Here is a 22,383-nt window from a genome sequence, read left to right as displayed (position 1 = left end):
GTACTTTGGCTTTGGTCATTGTTCTATGTATCACTGTATCACTGGTGGTGTAGCTATGTAAATACATTCTGAACAGCCACTAAAGAAAGGGAATTGTTGGACCAACCTAAATAAAATGCTTCTAACAGTATTAACTGAACTAAGATTACCCAAATAAGGTTACCAAGCAATATTAAAAATTGAGTTAGATGTACATAAATCATTTGATTCCTCTGAAATGAACAGTTTGCATTGCTGCAACTTAATTTTAAGAAAAGCTTACTTGAAATTTTAAATCTTACCAATTTAAGTATTTGTGTTACCTAGTCTTATCTAACATAAAAGGGAAAGCATGTTTTCTCATTACACCTATTGTTCTTTCCTTTTCTTTACTTTGTAATCCTACTCAAAGAAATGGCTGAGTTAAAGAAGAAAATTTTGAGGAAATGTGGACGCCATGATGTCAAACAAAATATGACTAAGAGTAATGAATCCACAAAAGTAACAAACAGTACTTCACTACAGCTGCAGCAGCTACTACAGCTCAAGTCTGCTTTTTTTAGCGTACATCATTCAGTATTAGTTAAGTGGATTACATCTATTTCGGACAACTTAACACCTTGAGATTTCCATGCCACGCTTTAAATTTCCCTTTAAATTTTCCTGAATCTTGAAAAAAATCTATCTATCTGTCTGTCTGTCTGCATATATATATATATATATATATATATATATTTATGGCATGCCGTTTAGGAAATTATATATATAATGAAAGTCGATATATATATAATGAAACTTGATATATATATAATGAAAGTTGATATATATATATAATGAAAGTCGATATATATATAATGAAACTTGATATATATATAATGAAAGTCGATATATATATAATGAAACTTGATATATATATAATGAAAGTCGATATATATATAATGAAACTTGATATATATATAATGAAAGTTGATATATATATAATGAAAGTCGATATATATATAATGAAACTTGATATATATATATAATGAAACTTGATATATATATAATGAAAGTCGATATATATATAATGAAACTTGATATATATATAATGAAACTTGATATATATATAATGAAACTTGATATATATATATAATGAAACTTGATATATATATAATGAAAGTCGATATATATATAATGAAACTTGATATATATATAATGAAACTTGATATATATATAATGAAAGTTGATATATATATAATGAAAGTTGAGATATATATATAATGAAAGTCGGAATATAGAATGTTCAGATTTTCATTCCATCTATTCAAAGTTTCATTCCATATATTCAGACTTTTTCCTACTGAGCCCTGGAAGGACATGGCAAACAAAAACAGGAACCTTATTGGACATTTGCTCTTCAGATGAGCTCTTCTGTGATTATCTGTCTTCATGGTTGTCACAGGGAACGGCGACTACGTTTGAGAAAACAGGTAATTTTTAGAGATGTTTTGATTCTGAACACTGAACGTGTTAGCATTAGCTTAGCTACTTAGCTTCGACTACATTTGCATCCCTACATAGCTTAAAGGTTAAACACATGCACCATATGTTGATGATAATGATAATATCTATGTTTATCTTTATAGCTGGTCTTAAGGCTAATTACGAGGCAGAGGTCAGCTGCTGCCTGGACACATCCATGATCACGCCACTGGTGGGACACAATTGTACTGGATTTCAGCTGAAGGCTGCTGTTCTGTCCAAACTGAGACATTTTTATTGTGACATACCCTCCACTGTTGTTAGCTTTTGATTCAATAAATTTTTTTGAGATGAGGAAATCACTATTGCATGTTTCTAGTTAAATACCCTATTTTTATGATATATCACTACAGCATGCACTTTTTATATTTTCCATCAATTTCACCCAAAAGTTGAATAACTATTTGTGAGCAGTGTATGTAGACACATAATAGAAGCACATTTCAATAATATGTCTGCTGCAGTAGTGCAGTTTATCTACCTAGATTGGTGTAACAGTAAAAAAAAACATATGCTACTGATGTTTCTGACTAAAATCTGCTTGAAAAGCACAACTGCTTATCTGTCAAAATGTGTGTAACAAAAGTGTGCACTGAACACTGAATAAAGTCTCTGTAGATTATAGACAAAATTTGCATCTCTCATCACAAATTTCTGTTTATTCACCCAAAGTGCATGAGTAAAATACAAAACAGGTGAAGTACTAAAAAAGATTTATTTTCTAGAAAAGCCAATAGTCAACAATGCAGTTTAATTCTGGGACAGTTGCTCCAGCACCGACGCCATGCGTCCCATCAGTGCAACCAAGGTTTTCATTCATCTTCTGGATGTTCTGGAGAATGGCAGAGGTCACGTCTTGGTGTCTTCCGATCTGTTCCAAGAACCGTTCCTCTGACCTCTCCAGATACTGCAGAGGATCCAAAGCAGCTTCCTGGTTCCCTTTTCCTGCATAAAAGCACCAAAAAGTACTAGTTGTCAGTAATTATTTTCTATTTTCATAAACACAGTTAACTTAAAGTAAATGTTCTATTTTGTGATTTTAGGATGGGTCAAAAGATAACATACTGATCATGTTGATGTCTGCATAGTCTAAACAGATCTTACTTGATTTGGTCTGTAGAGAGGAGGACGGCGTGGAGGAGCTGCAGGACGGAACCAGTAAGCTGCAGACTAGTGCTCCTGGTAACTGGACCTCATCATCCAAGGCCGACAACTAAATAAAATGAACAAGACATGCTGTTGATAGCATCTGTAATACAAATGATTTTATTCATTAACTGATTTATTGCTTTGTCCATACAATGTTAGAAAGTGTTACAAATAATACCTGTAATAATTTCCAACAGTGATAAATGCCTTGTTTTATTTTACAACAAAAAACACCAAAAGCATCTGTGTATAAGAAATCAGTGCATTGGATTTCCACATCTGCAAAGCTAGAAAATCACACATCAGAATTTTACCTTGAAATTATGAAAATAGCTGCAGATTACCAGTACTCTTTACTTCATTGTGTTAACTTGATCATTTGAATCAGTTTTTTAGACTTGTATTACTGATACAAAACATAATCAACACATAAATTAAAATGTGTTCGCAAAGAGTTCACTGGTTCTTCAAGGAAAATTTCAATGATAACCATATAGTTCAGTAATATGATTAATGGGTCATTGTGTAACAGCGTGGGAGGTTCTGAATACAGGTCTTGGACTGAAATATTGCTGCTGCTTTCCTCCGGTTTTATAAGGAGTTGTTTCATAGCTTGTTAGCTTACCAGCGGCTAACTGGCTGGCAAACAATAGTTCAACGCCAACCTCTAATCAGTGATCCGGTGTCCGGACCGCGTTAGCTGGCGGAACGTTCATAATACTGACGTGGGACTGTTGTAGCTAGCGTATTCATAGTAGGATAACAGCAGGATGTTGGAGAAATAAAACTTACCATTATCAGGATCGCTGGTCTGCATGGCAGACTCTTAGCGCATCGCACTGCTTGAATGTCTGTGTATTTCAGGCCGATTTCAAAATAAAACTCAATAAAATTCTCGTCCGGGTGAGTGTCCTTCATTGTCGCTTCGCCATACGGACATGTCCCTTCCGGGGCTCGGTAGGAAAAAAAGATTTGATATATATATAATGAAAGTTGATATATATATATATATATAATGAAAGTCGATATATATATATAATGAAACTTGATATATATATAATGAAAGTTGATATATATATAATGAAAGTTGATATATATATAATGAAAGTCGATATATATATATATATATATATATATATATATATATATATCAAGTTTCATTATATATATATCAAGTTTCATTATATATATATCGACTTTCATTATATATATATCAAGTTTCATTATATATATATCAAGTTTCATTATATATATATCGACTTTCATTATATATATATCAAGTTTCATTATATATATATCAAGTTTCGTTATATATATATCGACTTTCATTATATATATATCAAGTTTCATTATATATATATCAAGTTTCATTATATATATAATTTCCTAAACGGCATGCCATATATATATATATATATATATATATATATATATATATATATATATATTAGATTCCTTAAAGTAGCCACCCTTTGCTTTGATGACAGCTTTGCAAGCCCTTGACATTCTCTCTATAAGCTTCATGAGGTAGTCACCTGAAACGGTTAATTTGTGGAATTTCTTGCCTTCTTAATGGGGTTGGAACCATCAGTTGTGTTGTACAGAAGTCAGGTTGGTACACAGCTGACAGCCCTATTTCACAACTATTAGAATCCATATGATGGCAAGAACCAACCAGCTTAGTACAGAGAAATGACAATCCATCATTACTTTAAGGACTGAAGGTCAGTCAGTCAGGAAAATTGCAGAAACTTTGAATGTATCCCCAAGTGGAGTCGCAAAAACAATCAAGTTCTAAGACGAAACTGGTTGACATGAGGACTGCCCCAGGAAAGAAAGACCAAGAGTCACCTCTGCTGCTGAGTTCATCCAAATTATCAGCCTCAGAAATCACTAGTTAACAGCACCTCAGACTGGATCCCAGATAAATGCCACACAGAGTTCTAGTAGCAGACACATCCGTACATCAACTGTTCAGAGGGGACTGACCAACCAGGCCTTTATGGTCAAATAGCTGCTAAGAAACCACTACTAAGGAAAATCAACAAGCAGAAGAGATTTGTTTGGCCAAGAAAAACAAGGAATGAACATCAGAGCAGTGGAAATCTGTGCTTTGGTCTGATGAGTCCACATTTGAGATCTTTGGTTCCACCCACCATGTCTTTATGTGATGCAGAAAAGGTGAACAGATAATCTCTACATGCATGGTTCCCACCGCGAAGCATGGAAGAGGAGGAGAAGGAGGAGGTGTGATGTGATACACAATATTAAGATATTTGGTTTTAGTTGTTCCAGTTTGTTCTTTGTCTAATAAATAATAATACATTTCATAGTTTGAAACAAATTTTTGACAGAAATATTTACATTGTCTCATTTTTATGACAGGTGGTATTTGTTAAGCACTACACACACACACACACACACACACACACACACACACACACACACACACACACACACACACACACACACACACACACACACACACACTGTGTATTCCTATCCTTGTGGGGACCTACCATTGACTCCCATTCATATCTAACCCCTAACCCTTACCCTAACCCTAACCTTAACCCAGACCAAAACAATGCCTAACCCTAAAGAAACATTTTTGCACTTTTACTTTTTCAGTAACAACAACATGGCCAAGAAAATCACTGTTTCCCCTCATGGGGACCCAAATGAGGTCCCCACAAATGACATTTCTTTTGGTTTTCCTATGGTTGTGGGACATTAGGTCCCCACAACCCCTATAATTACCCCCCCCCCCCCCCCGCGCGCGCACACACACACACACACATATATGTGTATAAATGTGTTAGTTGTTGGTTGTTGAGTGGAAGTAAACTGTTTTTACCACATTCTTGAGTTTATACCTGCTCCGAACATCCCAGCCCCCTCCCTATACTGCACTCAGCAAGCAAAACAAATAAATTCAATACAAGGGTAACTATCTGACACCAACAGAAAACACACCTGTAAATTAGCCAGCAATGACATGTGCAAAAATAAGACAAACCACTGAAGTATTTTTAGCATCGGAGGAGTAAGTAAGTTTACACAGGCTGTGTATAATGATGCAGATGGAGGGTTCATGAGGGCTCCTTTTAGCATCAGTTAGCTGGTGTTCCAGATGTTGATCATTACAAAATGCCAGTTTAAGAGGACTCAGGTGTGAGTCCAGTCTTTTGGGGTGGCAGTGCTTCAGGGACAGGTGAAAGCATTCTTTGTGAATTTTCTTCTACTCAGTGTCCTTATTGATATAGTCCTTCACAAAAATAAACACAATATAGACAAAATATTTAATCCTGCTCTTGTTGGTATACTGCCCAGCTACATACAGTATTGCTGAGAAATAATGATAGTATTAAACACAATGCCTTGTGAAGCTTTTTGCCACTGTATTAACACAAAAAGCCAATGACAGTTTTCAGGTACACATTCCCTGTGTCCCTCACCTCTTTACTCATTTTCTATCAGACATCAATGATAGGGTTGAGCACAAAGGGACAAAGAGAATGGAAAATGTTTTCCTTTTTGCAAGTCTAAAGGATATAGTGTTACCCTCTTGTTCGCTGTAGCTCATTATTAGGAAGCGTTAACAAGTCTGTGTTCAGGCAGAGGGAGAATAAGTACACAGTAATTGACTCCTGGCCTCTCTCATCGCATTAGAGACCCAATAAAATGGGTCCTGCTTTCACAGGCGTGCAAGATGACTGAGGGAACACGCTTCTCTCATTTGTCATCAGAACTGCCTGAAATAAGCATAAGGCCTCAGCAGATGAACCATGAACTTGAACTTGTATTTTATAATAGACTTGCTGTGTCTGTGTGTGTCTCTCTCTCTCTATCTGTGCCTTTATTTTCTCTCTCTATCATCAGCCTCTGTGAGAGAAATAGCATTTGTGTGACAGTGTTTCTCAGCCTAAAACATCAGTTTAACATGCAATTGCACACACATATTTATGCACACACAAACTGTGACTTGAGTGTCAAAGGCATGTCAGAGCCGAGCACAAGCACGGCCTGGTAGCAGCTGAGGCTGCCGTGTGTCTGAGCAGCCTCCTTAGAAGTAGGCAAGGGTGAGGTTGACAGCGTCAGCTTGGCTGCTCCTAATGAATGTCTCACTTCCCCCAGCACACTCCCTTCACTCGCCCCTTGCAGGCACCTAGCACCCCACCGCCTACGGGCCCCACATCTCACCGGTCGACAGCTAGTGCCATCGTTGGTATGACCTCATGGCCTCCCAACCTCGCCAGCGGAGCCAGTGTCACTTTGGTTTTGGCAAAGGCTAGGGTTCTGGGGGTGGTGTCAGAGCACTGTGAAGGGTAAATAGATTATAGAAGTTAATGAGAGTCAGAGAAGCATTACAGTCAACAGACAGACAGACAGACAGACAAATTAAGTATTTGTCTTTACTGTATCTTCACAGTCTCGGCACTGTAAGACATTACAGGAACACAGCATGGCATTATTAGTCCAGATTAATTACATAAAAGCACGTGCTTACTATTATTTCTGGATGTAAAATGTAGCATTATGTGGGAATTATACTCCCACAGTCTAAAGACATGCAGGCAAAGTGAACTGTAAACTTTAAATTGCGCGTGGGTGTGAATGTGCTCTTCTACACAGTATGTTTCAGTATGGCCTGGTGACATATCCAAGGTGTTTCCTACTTTTTGCCCAGTGCATGTCCTCCTTGTACCCCTGAATGGTAGGTGGATGAAGAAAATAGATGGATGGAAGTATTTTTGTCATTAATTTGAATGCTTAAACATTTGAGTTATTAATGGACAAAGTACTTATGATGCATGTGTTTAAATCAACAGTGCATTAGCTAAAAGTGTAGCAAAATTTGAGCAAAAGATTTGAACTAATTACTAAGAGTTTCAACCCAGCAGCTCAAGTATATCATGCAGCTACATTGATTGCCTAATGAAGTGCATAGGAACTCACCCTGAACATGTTGGTCTGGTTTATTCAGTGACAAAGTGGAAACACTAGCCATGTTATTGGTCATTCAGGCACTAATAATGTAATGACTGTGATCACTGGACAAGCATTGATTGTCTCTCACTCAAGTTGTTTCTATTCCTCCCACACACACATAGTCAGAGATGCACACAGATTCGGTTGAATGCACACCACACATGAGCTCACACATACTGTACCGTAGCACACATTGCATAAATCACACCAGTACGCTTAGCATTTGTTTTAGTTAGTCAGTGAAATGTCCGTCACATAAGATCAGGTTCACGGTATCTTTTCTTTTTCTTCTTGTTCTTCAACTCCTTGCATATATACCTTTCCCTTTAGTGATTGCTGGTTTTCAGTGTGGTTATTCAATGTGTATCGCTCCCATCTCCCCTACTTGAGCAAGGTGACAATTACAGGGTTTCCAAGCTGAGAGGAGACGCTCATCAACAGCTATAATCTGTGGGGACCCCTGTCACACTCACACACTCACACACAAACACATGCACCCCCCACACACCACACACACACACACACACACACACACACACACACACACACACACACACACACACACACACACACACACACACACACACACACACACACACACAGCCATGACCATCCCGCTTGCATGCCATCAACATACAAAGCCAGTCACAGCACACACATACACACACTTTGCCACCCCCACATGTCCCATGCTGCTCCTCACTCACGAGAGCGGCGCAAGCAGATCCAGAGGCCTGACAGACAGACAGACAGACAGACAGATCATTATCCAAGCCTCTCCATCAAGGTGGGTTGTCTGATGATAGCAGGACCACGGTCCCATGATACTGTTAACTCAACTCTCTGCATACTAACAAATACCCAGATACCCACACATTCTGTAGACCATCTGTGCCTTTCATCTCAGCCTTTGCCACCTGTAATACTGGTACAGTAATGTGTCTAGTTTACCATTTATTCTAGAGTATAGATGTTTCAGGAGAAGAAAGGGGGAAGAGAAGTGACAGCAGTAAGTTATTTTCCACAAGGATAAGTCATCTTTTTACTTTTATGACAAGTTGGACAGCGAGACTACTGAAGCAAATAAGGCCCATTTAATGTAATGACAGCTACCATGTTAGTTTTTTTCCCCTAATCTCTCAACTAGCTCTCCAGATCTTCACAAGCTCAAAACACTTTCCTACTCCCTGTCTCCCCTGTCCCCCTTTTTCCTCTCCTCTTTTCCCCGTCTGGACCTAAACAGGAAGGGTGTGGCGCTGAGGTGGCACACCAGGGTCGCGACCTGGCCTCCCTCCCGTCATTAGAGCCTCCAGCTGGGCCAGGACTTCCGTTGATGTGGTCCACCGAGGAGGGGAGGCAGGGGAGGGACATCCCTTTAATTGTACCCTAGGTCATAGCGAAAGGAATGTCTGAGGTCTGAGGCCTTGTTACACACACATACACTCACACGCACACACACACACGCACAAACACACACACATATACACACATCCACCAACATTCAAACACAGACTCGCTCTCTCACTCTTTCTTCTCTGTCTCTCGTTCTTCTGTGTTCTCCACCTCCTATACACCCCTGCGGAGAAGGCCACTAATTGGCACATTGGCTGCCAGTGTGGGTGTGGAGGGAATGTCAGCGAGCCACGCCATAGCAAGGAACCCACAGACATCTCAAGAGCAATATGGGAACCCTGGGGAGAAACAGAAAAGATAAAGAGCACCTTACATCACTGCTTCCTTTGGCCACTACCTAATAAAAAAAGCAGGTAAAGAAACAAGATGCAGTGCAGTAGTTCAACATGTTTTGCTGCTGTTGTGGCAGGTAAATGTAGGTTTTCATCAGCAGGAATAATAGTGGAAGGTCATGCTGTGAGAAGATTTTTACCATTGCCATACATGCAAAATGAAATATTTATATAAGAGCAATGCAAAGACATTTACATTGGCGAAAAGGATTCAGGTCCAGGGCCAAGTCTCCATCTTCCAGTAACATGAGACTGTACAAAGAAGAGTAAAACTGGTCCAGGCCATATAAAAGACTCTACATCATCGCCAAGCAGATAAATAAAAACCTTGTCACAGTTGGGCATTTTTAAAGTTTTTTATGGGCCCTCATCCTCTGTTTTATGGCTGCTCATGCCATCTGGAATGCTCCAGCTGTGAAAAATTTGTCTACTGTAGTCTGAGTTTCTTTTTTCTTTTTTTGTTGTTGTCAGACCATCTTCACATACACGAGAACATACAATGTATATACATTTATGTATCATATGCAATAAACATAATATATAAATAACAATATACATACAATTTCTGTGTAGGTCTCATATTTTCCCACTGAGAACAGTAACCTGCATGTATTATAATAGTTGATGACGAACCAAGAAATGTAAGAGCTCTCAGTGGTGCCCTATTCCTGACATTTAATGGGTACTTTATTGGATAAGCGACCCTCTTTCATTCTGAAACTGACTGAATTAAATTTCCATTTAAATGGCTGTCAATATACCACATATAATCATGGCATCTGATGTATTTTAAGAGTGTATGGATGTATTTAAGGAGTGTGTGCTCTGTTTGTTTTGGACCATTAAAGCTAAGTAGGCTTCTATATGTGGATAAGAATATTCTGTTGTTCCCATCATTAAGTCTGATTGAGAGACAATTACGAATCTGCAGGTGTCAAAGTAAACTCAAGCAATCCCAATGCACGCAGCTTTTTTTTTTCCATTTGTTGTGGCATCACATTAGCCATGTTTAGTCTCTGAAAAGTATCTGCTCTGACTTGCTGTGTCTTTTTATCCCCTTTCTTTCTGTATATTCTCAGAAAAAAAGGTTCCCAAACAAAATATATGACACATGTGCATCATAAAACAACCCAGATGATCAGCTCCTACAACACACCGGCCTATGGTCACTGTGAAACAATGACAGTTCTTCAATTTGGGTCCAAGAGGAAAAGACTAGGTGGCAGGGCGGGCATAAAGGCAAAAATAGAGTGGTGATGAGGGCTGGTTAGAGTGGGTGGGAGGATGGGAGTGGGTGGCTATTGGTGCATTTGGACTTGTGGTGGGCTGAGGTGCAGGGGGCCCAAAAGGAGGGAGGGCAGGTCAGAGACTGATAGCCCACAGGGCTGGTGGAGCCTCGGCCTGTGGAGCATGCAGCCAACTTTCCAGTCAACACATGAGTCAGTCAGCAGAGATGCGCCCAAAATAAATGGCTTCCCTGTTCCAGGCGGAACCACACCCTCTCGTGGTTTCTTGGAGGGCAGCGTGGGCAGGCTGGGCGACCGCCCCTCTGGGGTTTCTGGGGCTGTGGATGGATCTGAATGGGGGAGGTAGCAGAGGTAGAGATGGGGGATAGAGGGAGTGGGTGGTGAGTAGGGGCTGTGAGGAGCATGGGGGTGTGTTTGAGTTCCCAATTTGGCAACATAAGGGTGAGGAGCTGGCAACCCCTCAGTCTTTTCATTGTTTATTGTTTACCCGCACCGTGGACAGTAAACAATGGCACACCCACTCTTTGGGCACTCTGCGGCGGAGGCTGGAGGTGAAGCTCCCAACCTTTCCTGTTCCAACATACCACTGGGCCCTCATGGACAGACTTAAAATCTCACTCGCTGTTTTTCCCATGCTTTGTTTGTCACTCTGTTCTCCACATATACATTCTCACCAACAATTTCCTTCTTTCTGCTTTCCATTCTTTACCTTCTGTCTTGCCCGCTTTTGTGCAGATCCCTGAGGGATGGTCAGATGTTGACTCTCTGACGCTTAAGCCGTTAGTGCTGTGTTCGGCCAGTGCAAGCTTAGATGCCCCGATGACACTTGCCCTCGTCTTGTATTCTGTTTTTTGTCGATCTTACTCTTTCTCTCGTTCTCTTTTCCACCGTCTTTCTCTGTGTACGTGTGCATGTCCCCACCCGTGATGGGTCTCGTTAGCTGTCAAGTGTCATCTTTATTAGCGCTCTCGGTGAGTCAGAGGAATGACAAGAGAGAGCTGGGAGTCGGTCTTTCATTACCCCTGGCGACGGAAGTGTCATTCTCTCCATCTATTATTCATATTCTCTTTAATTTAACCAGGTAGAAGTAGCCTTGTAGCCTAGCACTCACAGATATAGTGACTCACCCCGGCAAGACAAACATGGACAAGGAGGTTTTTTTTTATTTGAAGTCATTCCCAGTCAGGCAATCTGCTTGCTGGCTGTCAGGACACATAGCAATTATATGTTCGACTTAAGATTCAGGACTTCAAAATTGTAATGATATGAGCACCATCTGTTAAAACACTGTGTATAGTTGGTACAAAGTCATCAAAAATATTACTATATCAGATTATTGCCAGTTCAAACTTTGAATTCATGAAAGGTTTGATGTGATTGTTTATAATAACACAAAGTGCTAAAGCTTTGCTATGTTTCATGCTTGAAAAGAGAAAATGCTAATCATTGCACAATTAATTACATGAATATGATAAAATTGTTGTTTTTCTTTTGTTTGTTATTGTGTTTTTTATTCTTTGCAGACATTTCTTAAATTTGCTTAGGGAAAAAAAACGAAGTCTTTAGGGAGTACCACCTTGCCTGCATTAGATAAAAAAGATCAAACTGGAAGCATACACTCTTTAATGCGAAACACACATTCACGTACACACACACACACACACACACACACACACACACACACACACACACACACACACACACACACACATGCAAGCAGACATAAGCACACACTCAACATCCACTCAAAACCACCCAAAACACACACATTGACTAAAGCCTTTAGGAGCTCCAACTTCTCAAAGTTGGAATGATAAGAAGTACAAGGAGAGCAGAAAAGAGTGAGACAAAGAAAAAAGGAAAAGAGACAGAGAGACAGAGAGAGGGAAAAAAAACATTACATCTGCTAGCCTAGAATTAGAGCGTGAATGTATTGTCACTCAACTGAATGTTGCAAACTCCAGGTTCCCTCAAAAACAGGGACGTCTCCCTCACCGCCTTTTCCCCCTGAGGACTGGGTGCGTTTGGGGAGATAATTGACGAGTCCCCTGGCATGCAGTGAGTGAACGAGCACCACACTCAGCGACTCACAGCCGCACAAAGCTCGACTCGCTCAGTGCGTGTACTGCAGTGCGTATGGCAAAACAGCAGCCTGGAAGAGAGTGTGTGTATGTTTATGCATGCCTGTATGTATATGTGGATGTGTCCGCGCACGCCCGTGTGTGTGGTGTGTGTTTATCAGAGAAGTAGGAGGAGAATAGGATGATTATTCCTTTCTTTGTGTAGCATAATCCATTTCTGCTAAGCTTGAGAGAGCACCCAGGAGTAATGAGAGATGAACCTGAAACAGCCAGACTCTATGAATACCGTTCTGAGGAAGGCCTGTGCCGCTTTCTTTTTCTTTTCATCCCTCTCTTCCTCTATGCCTCTCTCCGTCTCTCTCTTTCCTTTCCTCCACTTCTCCATCCTTGTGCCTGTGGAATACTTCTGTGTTTGACTAACAACTGTTGTGTCTGAGCTTCACCGTTTTTTCCCCTGCTTTTTCAAACTATAAGACGGCTATGTCAGATCCAATGTGATGGATTGAATGCTGTATTTTCATTTTTCTCTTTCCTTTTTTTTTTTTTTTACCAAAAGAGCAAACTGCCTGCTCGACGAGCGGAATTGTAGGTATCACAGCCATGTACAAGAGGAAAGTTTTAATTGTTTACAGGGAAAGTTCTGTGGAGTTGCAAAAGTAAAGTTGGAATCTTCTATTTAAAAAGCCTGGCCATATTAATCAGAAATTCTTTAAATTTGAAAAGAAAAGCTTCAAAATACCAGCTGCATTGACACATCTTCTATGCTCTTTACTTTGAAATGATTTTCTTGATAATTTTTCAGATAAACTGACAAAATCACTACAACAAAAATAAAGACTATACCTTAATTATAATAATTAATCTGCATTTTTCTGTTCATACTGAGGGAAAATTGTACAGCATTAGAAAAGTTGCAGGCCAAAACTGTATTTATTCATTATCAAAATCTATTTAAAAAATTTAAAACAATTAACTTTTAGTTTATCCATGACAGCAACGTCTCTTATATAAAATATTGTATGTCGTCACACATTCTAAATCCGTGTACATTAATAAATGCAGCTGTTGATGTGACTTTTTGAACATTATTGCTAATTACTCTAAATATCACTATCAGTTTTCATTAAACAAAGTCTGAAAATGTATGTTGGGTTTATGAAGAGACGCTGAACAGAAAATGGCAACAACAAAAAAACAAAAACGTGCATCTTGGAGCTGTGCTGCTCTAAACTATAGAAAAATTTCAATTAAAAGCTCTGAGCTTCCCGTAAGAGCTGCCAAACTGAAGCTATAAATACTCACAACAGGCCAGCCTGCTTGTATGCCTGTTTACTCGGTCAACATTTCAGCAGTGCTCCTATTTATTCATTTAGTTTGTTTATTAATTTTGCAGCAGTTGTGCAAAATGAAACTGTCTGGTGTCGGATGGTGCTTTATTCAATACGCTGACACTTCCAGCTTTACAAGCGCAATTTCCACAAGTTTTTTTTCCCCCCTTTTTCACGAGTCTACTCTTCTTCATCTCAGGTGAAAAAGACTTTCTCTATACGTTTGAGGCGCATAAAAACGAACGCTTATTTATTCTGCCATGTGGTTAAATAAAATCTGCCTGTTTAAAGTCCCAGTCCACACTCATCGGAGGAAAAAGGGAGAATCCAGCCAGACATGAAGAAACGATGACACAGGGCCAAGTTCCCTAATATTCTGACTGGAACCGTAAATACTTCCCCTGTTAACAGATTGAGGAAGCTGTCATATCCACATTTGCCCGGGGACAAATTCATTCATAGGAAAATAACAAGAACGGGCCTACACACATAAGACGATCTCTCTCAGTGTCAGACATACAGTGCCACATATTAGAAAGGCTATGAGAATCACTGTGTGAATCATTGAACCATCATCACTTCACCAAATTGACAACAATAAGATAAATATTAACGTGGATGCTTTTATCACCTTTGTATTCACAGGAAGCCTGTAGAAAAGAGAGAATATGTGCAAATGTTTGTGTGACATTGACTGTTTCTGTATGAATTTGTGTGTGTGTGCTCTAGCATATGTGTGTGTACGTGAAAAAGAAAGTGAATGCCAGCAGAAGATTCAGCCGTGAGTGCAGTAGGCTCTTGCACTCAGTCAGTTTTGTCCCTGCTGTGTGCGCTCCCACCCAACGCCTCCATTCCCGACCCCCTGCAGAGGCCTCTGATTGCTGTGGAAACTGCACTTAAGGAGAAAATTAGGATTGCCTCCTCCCTAATTTAAAAGTACGGCTTAATTGGTTTCATTTATTACAGATGGAAATGCAAAATAAATGTTGCGGTATCTGATTACATAGGTGTTCTTATTTGCTTAGAGAGATGAGATGAAAATAAATTAATCAACAATCGCAACAGCAATTTAAATGACGGAAAGGCTTCTGGTGCAGCGCAAGTATTGCTTAAGACAAATAAAGACGCAAGCAATGCAAAAACACACAGATGCAGAGAACCAAAATGTGTGCAAGCATACTGGTCACACACACACACACACACACACACACACACACACACACACACACACACACACACACACACACACACACACACACACACACACACACACACACACACACACACACACAGACACAACTACACAAGGAACCGTACAACACTTATCCTCATAGAAACACCCTTCAAGGTAGACTCAAGAGGGCTGAGTGTAGATGTGGAAAATTACTGCTCTGATCCGACCACCCCTTGCACAATCAAGACTCAAGCCTGTGGGTTCGGTGCAGGTATATTTATCTCTTGTGGCAACGGACCTTACATTCGTACAGACATGCAGACAGAACTGAACACCGCAAAAAGCATTTTCATACACATGTACTGTGTAAACAGAAAAAAATGTTCAGCATGTGGCAATACGTATGAGCATGCATTTTTCGCATGTGCCCATGTACATGCCATTTAAAACATGAGCACGAGTGCACGTAAACACAGACTTTAACACAATTTTGAAGCAGACAAAAACACCACTCTACTTCCCTGGTCATCTCTATCCCTGCCCGGCATTCCCTTGGACTGGGGATCCTTATGGTCCCACCAGAGGGTGACAGTGGTCAGTGGTCACCTCTCTCTCACTGACTGGTTCTGTGTTGAACCATAACCACACTATCACCACACGGCTTCCTGGGGCCAGGTGAGCATGCCACTATCCAGGGCACAACACAAACATCACTCCAGTCTTGTTTCTGTACATATACGCACAGGGGGCAAGCAGCGGGGCATGAGCGGTTAAAGTTTATTTCTGGATGTATTCATTACACAGTGAAAGGATTGCAGTTGGGGCTAGGCAATTGTGGCGCCAGCGTGTGATTGTGGCAAGACAGCCTGACCGCCCAAAAATGGCTGAGCTAACAGGGACAGGAGAGCAGGCGAGGCTTACACTTGCAGTCTTTGGCAAGTTTAGCCTCCTTGCTGTCCTTCCAGCACACCTTATGATGATTATTTACCCCGCTGAAACCACCCTACACTGCAACAGTTAACAAAAAAGAGCCAGCGAGAGCACAAAAGGGCAGGGAGAAGAAAGAGGTAGCGGGATCTGAAGTGGAGAATCTGAGTCTTTCTGCCTTTCCGTTGAAACTAGCAACTTCACAAGAGACAGCCACCAAGCAATCTTGGCAATCACATGCTCTTCCACAAAGAAATAATAAGCAGAGACTGGAGAGCGAGAGAGCGAGAAATTTTGAGAGAAAGAAAAATGGGAGGGTAAAAAGTGAGAAATGGGTAGAGAGAGTTAAGAGAAACTACTTCTTTGGAGAAGTAACTATGCTGAACCTCCGAATGTTGAGAGAGAAAGAGAAGTTTATTTGATGGTTCTGTACGTTTGAAATGGTGAAAAAACTTGCTCTTGTCACCTTTGCCTTTCTATGGCCTGTGTTGCTGAGGGTGTTTCGCTCTGAGATGTTGTGTAGCTGTTTTGTGATGAGAACACCCTGAGGGAGACACAGTGGGACACAGGGTGTTAGGGTTCAGCTGTGTTTGCTTGCTTACAACCGGAGCAGGAAAAAAAAAAAGCACACAGACATAAAATCAATGATGAGACTGTTAGTGGAGGTTTAAAAGAGAACGTTTAGAGAGGATCCCTGGGTGGAAGGTGATGTAGTTGCAGTTTGTAAAAAGCATGTGATCCAAATCCACACGGCAAGAGAGTGAGGGGCAAGACAGCCGCTGTGTGAAATTGTGGTTTTGTGTGAAAACATATAGGAGTGATTGAGTGAGGGGATGAGTGAGCCTGAGAAAACGTGTTGATCTGTTTTTTTAGGTATTTACGTGAGGTGGAGGGGTGAAGGGGCGGGGAGGTGTGTGTGTTTGTGTGCGCGAGTGTGTGCGCGCCCTTGCGTGCATGTGTGCGCATCTTGTGTGTACAAAATGTGAGCTCTCTGGTTATCAGTCCTGTGTGTGGTTTAGGATGATAAATCACATCCCATTCTTTAACAGTGACAGCTCTTCGTGGCAGCAAATCTGATTCTGGCCTCTTAAATCAAGACATGTGGTTGAACGGAGGCTGTGAGATCTGAGGTTTGCGATGCCTCTCAAAGAGAATGTCTGAATGGGCCTTTTGATAAGAAAACAGCTTGAAGCCATCCCACACAGGCATGAAAACAGCATGCACCTCCCGTGTGAGAGCCAAACAGATTGGAGGGGATGTGATGTTGGATCTGTTCCTATTACCCAACGAGCCAAGTACGCAGAGTGATTGACAATGATTAAGTGTAAGAGGGAATGCTAGTGTCATTCCCTGAAACATATTTCCTATGTGTCAGTGTGTAGGAGGGTTGGGCAGCGGCTGTCAATCAAAAAAGACAGGATGAATATACGGTCTCAGTCATTTGCAGATCTTATCGCTCTAGATCAAATTACTGCCTATTGGGATACCTGAAGCATCATCTGATGTTTTCCTCTCTGTGCTGGTAAAGTGTACTTTTTAATGTGCAGGTCAGCACAACAACAAAGGGGGTATATACAGATAAAAGAACTCCTCCAGCTTTGGAATATGATCATCCAAGTTTCAACTTGGAATCTGTGGTGGAGTCTCTGCCAACTTTCAGGAAAACAACGCTTGTTGACAAATTGGTTGAATCGTGATCAAGGCACCTGCCACATTGAGAACCTGAAACAGGCACCATTTGGTGGTTCACAAGGTCACTCGCTCTGTGTTGAGGAGAGAAAGCGCGTGCCAAATTTTCCTTTCAATCATATAGTGCATGCAGAAAATACCACCTACTTTTATAGAGTTGAGTTTGGATCAGATGTAACAACAAACCTTATTTATTAGTGTCAACCCTTCAGAACTCTTTCTTTAATTCATTTTTCATTATGAAATCACCTACGTATAGCCTGAGCTGCGATTCATTAAGTAACCGCTCTCGCTTTCCTGCTTTTCAGCAGTAGTGGCCTGCTGAGTTCTGTGTATGTTTTATATTTTCTCTAATAATAACTGTATAGCAAAATGTAAACACTAAATGAAAGCCATTATGGCAATTTCGCACCATAACAGCAGTAAATATCCAACAAGTCAGACACTCTGGTTTTTGTTTATTCGTAATCATTTTTTTAAATGAAATGCAAGAAATGAAACAATGGAAACATTTCTGGGAAGATATGCCACATATTTCTCTCTTACAAAATTATAATATCTTACTGCACATGAATCTATTCCTTCTAACTAAAAATCTTTCGCATTCATAAAATTAAAACAAGAACAGCATAAATTCAAACCTAAAATTTAAAAATGCAAATAAAATAAAATAAACAATATCAATATACATTGCATGGATTTAACAATCAAGCATTACCGCCATGGTTGCAATTTATATTTGAATGCCGTGTGTAATTATGAGACCATAAAAAATGAGTCTTACAGAAAAGGTGAAATATCAAAACATACATAATGATAAAATCAACATAATTTAACACGTGGTAGGGAAGTACAGCAGAAAGAAACATGAATAAAAAGTCTGTCTTTTCTTTGTTTGAGATATGACACATTTTCAGTTGCTGTATATGTCGCAGTCGTAACAAATCACCTGAGCGCGATTTGGAAAAAGCATTTGGAGAAAAGTGTTGTTCCTGCTGAATCTCTGCATAACAAATACTTCAATGTATGCACTATTTAATTAGGAAAAACAGGAGGCATGCCATCCAGGGAGCGTTGCTGTGAGAGTGAGAAAGAAAAAGAGAAAGTGAGGAGCATAGTGAAGGGGTAGCAACAGTTGCAAACAGTGCTGCTCTCTCTCTTTTTCTTTTTCTTTTTTTTTCTCCAGGAGCTTTCTCTCAGGTACGCTGAGGAACGGCATGCAGCAGCCGCAGCAGAAGCAGCAGCAACAGCAGCAACAGCAGCAGCAGTGTGTCTTTGGCTGACCTATTTAGGTAATTGCACTCTTCATTAAAAAAACTCCATCTGCAAGAGAAATTACACTTCCCCAATGGTATCTAGGTAACATAATCTCCCTCCGGCGGACTAATTGCATGGCATGATAACCTCATAGGCTCGGCCTGTTTAATTTTTCATCTCTTTTCAAATAATTATGGATCAGTAGAGAGAGATATTGATTTGATTCATTAACTTCCTACTCTGAGCCAAGGTTAACGATTACACAGATCCCCAATTACTCGGTAAAGATCCACTGGTCTATTTGATTTGATTGGCTTCCACTTTATTATTGGCAAAGGTTGTGTTGAAACACAGATTTGGTGGGGACTAAGTAAATGCACAATGTCTCACAGTTATAAGCGCATTATTGACGAGCAAAACGAAAGTCTGCACCTGAATAATCTGCGTTAGAACAAACTAGTGATATTTTCAATGCTGCATCGGATTCCCGTTGAGGTGTGCCATCCCACCACTGGCATTTTTTACTCGTGCTTGATGGGAAGTTGCACATCCTAGCCTGGAAGCATGGTGCATTTTGTGGAGAAATTGAGAGCATTTCAATAAATGAGTCTCGCAGCAGCAATGGGAGCCACAATTCCACCTTGCACTTTGCACAAACACCTGCTGTGCTCCACTTGTGAACAAACAGGTCTTTAGAAGACACAGAGCCTCAGGCAGGGTGAACAGGCAGAGGCAGCAGTTCAGGCTTTGACTCCAGGGTATCTTACTTAATGTGCAAAAGAAAGGTTTGAGGGCATCTGTGAAAAATACTGTAAAGAAATGATCCAGCATCACATATTTATTTATTGCATTCTATTTTTTACAGTACTTTGTCTTGCAAACAATGTGGTGATGTAATTTTTAACAATATATGTGACAGTACAGGACCGGTTTCTTTTCAAACGCCCTCAACAGTGCATAAACCATAACCCCATTTTCCACTCAGTTTTCAGATTTCTAATCGGATCATATTGTGTTAAACACAGCACCAGTGCTTGTGTTGAACAGGTCTGCCATAAAATAAAACCCTTACTGGTGACAGACTAGCGCGTCCGGCCCGTCCAGGATGATTTGAAACAGACATGAGGACATTAAAATGACTGAAAAGTCTAAATGATTTCCTCCCATTAAGTTTCCTCTCCCCTCTCCTTCCATAATCATTTCTCTTATTTCCGACACCTTATGTTGGGAAAGGAGAGGAAGCTCGTCTTCACACATCCACAGATGAATTACATTTCTCCTTCATCACATCCAGGATGGAAAAAAAATATATTAATAAGAAAGAAAAGAGTTACAGAAAGTACAAGATTTCATACATGTAAGTGGTGGCCATTTCTCGTTGCCCAGGCAATTTTGAGTCTGCTCTCTTATGTCCGCAAAAAATGTTTTTTCTTGTCGATCACACAGTGGGGTATGTGCTAATCTACCCCCTGCCACTGCTCTTCCTCTCAGTTTCCATATACACGGCCAGCACCTAAAAACACACACAAACGCAGACGCTGTCTAGTGATCTCACCTGCTCAGTATCTGGTTGTCTGCAAGCTCTTCCAACCTTGTTATGTATGAAAGACAATAGCCAGCTGTGTGTGTGTGAACCCATGTGTGCAGACACGCATATGTGTCTATGCCTGTCTGTGTTTGGCATTGTTCTATAAACTATGATGCAATGGGAGAGCATCAGAGAGTCGGTAAGTGTAAAATGATTGGGCCGGGTGGTTAGCTATGTCATGTCCAGTTGCCACCAACATTGTGACAAAAAGAGGGAATTATTCACGCAATCCCATACCTCTCTGTGACATCTGGATCTGAGCAGGGCCTCACCCAGACATTACAAAGCAGTCACGGAACCCCTCCTTTATTTTCTAATAAAAACAGATCTCTAAGTCGGTTTACTTTAATTTCTGTCACATCCTCATTCTCACTCTTCTCAAACCTTCTTCCTCTCTCTGTCCCTTTTGTTTCTTTCTGTCTCAGCCTGCAATGGCAAACAATGGAAACTCCTCAGACAGGCTAGACTTTCCATGGGGTACACTAAAGTAGAACCTGGGACCTATAGGGGCCAGAAGGGAAACCCGCTAACTATTCCCCCAGTCTCTGCCATGCAGTCTCATGTTGCCTTTCACCATCCATCTGTGGGCAGAGAGAGAGTGTAGACAGGCCAGCCTGCTTTTATTTGTGCAGCATTTCCATTCAGGGTGATGAGGCCTGCCAAGGTTTCACAGGTACTGGTAATTTAAGCCTTGCTCCTGGGGTCTCAGTAGTGTAATTTAGGGGGTTTAGACAGCAGGTCAGGGGCGTAGGAGCGGTTTGGTTGAATGGCTCTGAGTTCGGTTGGTCTGTCTCTCAATCAGATCCTTCATGAAGCAGACAGCAGGAGGAGAGGAGGGGCGCTGCAGCCGCTGTACGAACTTATTCCTCTCTCAGTCGCTTTCCTCCCCCACACACCCCGTCTTTTCCCCTCCTCCCTCTCGTTCTCCCCTTTTCTTTTCAGCATTGAGGTTCCACTGTGCATACAGTGCAGTAGCAGTCCCAGAAGGGTCGTTCTCAGGCTGTTGACATTGCAAAACTGTAAGTTTTAACAAGTGTTTAAAGAGCATGGCTGGGGACACGGGTCTGTGACTCTGAATGTTTGGAGTGTTAACAGGGCCCTGGGTACGGCTCAGCACAGCTCACGAAGGGGATTCAGAATGACATGTTTAGAGAAGTCTGGTCATTGTGGCTTACTGGTTTTTCCCACCCCATACCTACATAGCTAGGACATGGCTGGGGTCACTACCAGAACCTGGATTTTCCACCTATGCTAGGATACAAAAATCAGCTTTTCTGATTAGCTACTGCTGTATGATGAAGGCCTTCAAAATAACAAGAAGTAACAGCAACATGAGTGATCAACTCAGGTGGAGTTAGCGACTGGGGGAATTGCGTAGTTTTGCAAATCACTCCTGGAGGCACCTTTTTGCAATTTTATCAGTGTGGGGGACAATAAAACAAAGAGAAGTATGGCAGTGGAAATAATTTGTGTTTTAAGTAACAATCCAGCTGCACCACAGCCATACAGCAGACCCAGAGAGATAGTTGGATGAGGTAATTTGAATAATGAGTATAAACACTCTCTATGGCCTACTCAGTAATAACCTCCCTCGCTGTCCACTTAAGAAGTTTATATTGAAATAATTACTTAAGTTTGTTGTTGCATGAATGTACATTTATAGTTTTATTGTCAAAAAATAATTTATCGCCCTTGCATCTTGTTTT

General features: G+C 40.7%; 2 long non-coding RNA genes across 2 annotated transcripts; one reads left to right on the top strand and one right to left on the bottom strand.

Annotated features, from left to right (window-relative positions):
• Nucleotides 1-1,081: 1,081 nt before the first annotated feature.
• LOC127534663 (uncharacterized) lies at nt 1,082-2,058 on the top strand. The gene is made up of 2 exons (XR_007942897.1): nt 1,082-1,448; nt 1,605-2,058. It is a non-coding gene; the product is annotated as an uncharacterized LOC127534663 (long non-coding RNA).
• Nucleotides 2,059-2,196: 138 nt separating this feature from the next.
• Nucleotides 2,197-3,594, bottom strand: LOC127534659 (uncharacterized). The gene is made up of 3 exons (XR_007942892.1): nt 3,442-3,594; nt 2,605-2,713; nt 2,197-2,445 (listed from the first exon to the last, which is right to left on the bottom strand). It is a non-coding gene; the product is annotated as an uncharacterized LOC127534659 (long non-coding RNA).
• Nucleotides 3,595-22,383: the final 18,789 nt, after the last annotated feature.

Source organism: Acanthochromis polyacanthus, chromosome 7, assembly GCF_021347895.1.
Source record: "Acanthochromis polyacanthus isolate Apoly-LR-REF ecotype Palm Island chromosome 7, KAUST_Apoly_ChrSc, whole genome shotgun sequence".
Taxonomy (NCBI): Eukaryota; Metazoa; Chordata; class Actinopteri; family Pomacentridae; genus Acanthochromis; species Acanthochromis polyacanthus.
The sequence above is the reverse complement of the archived record's forward strand: the minus strand, read 5'-3'. Positions and strand labels throughout refer to the sequence as shown.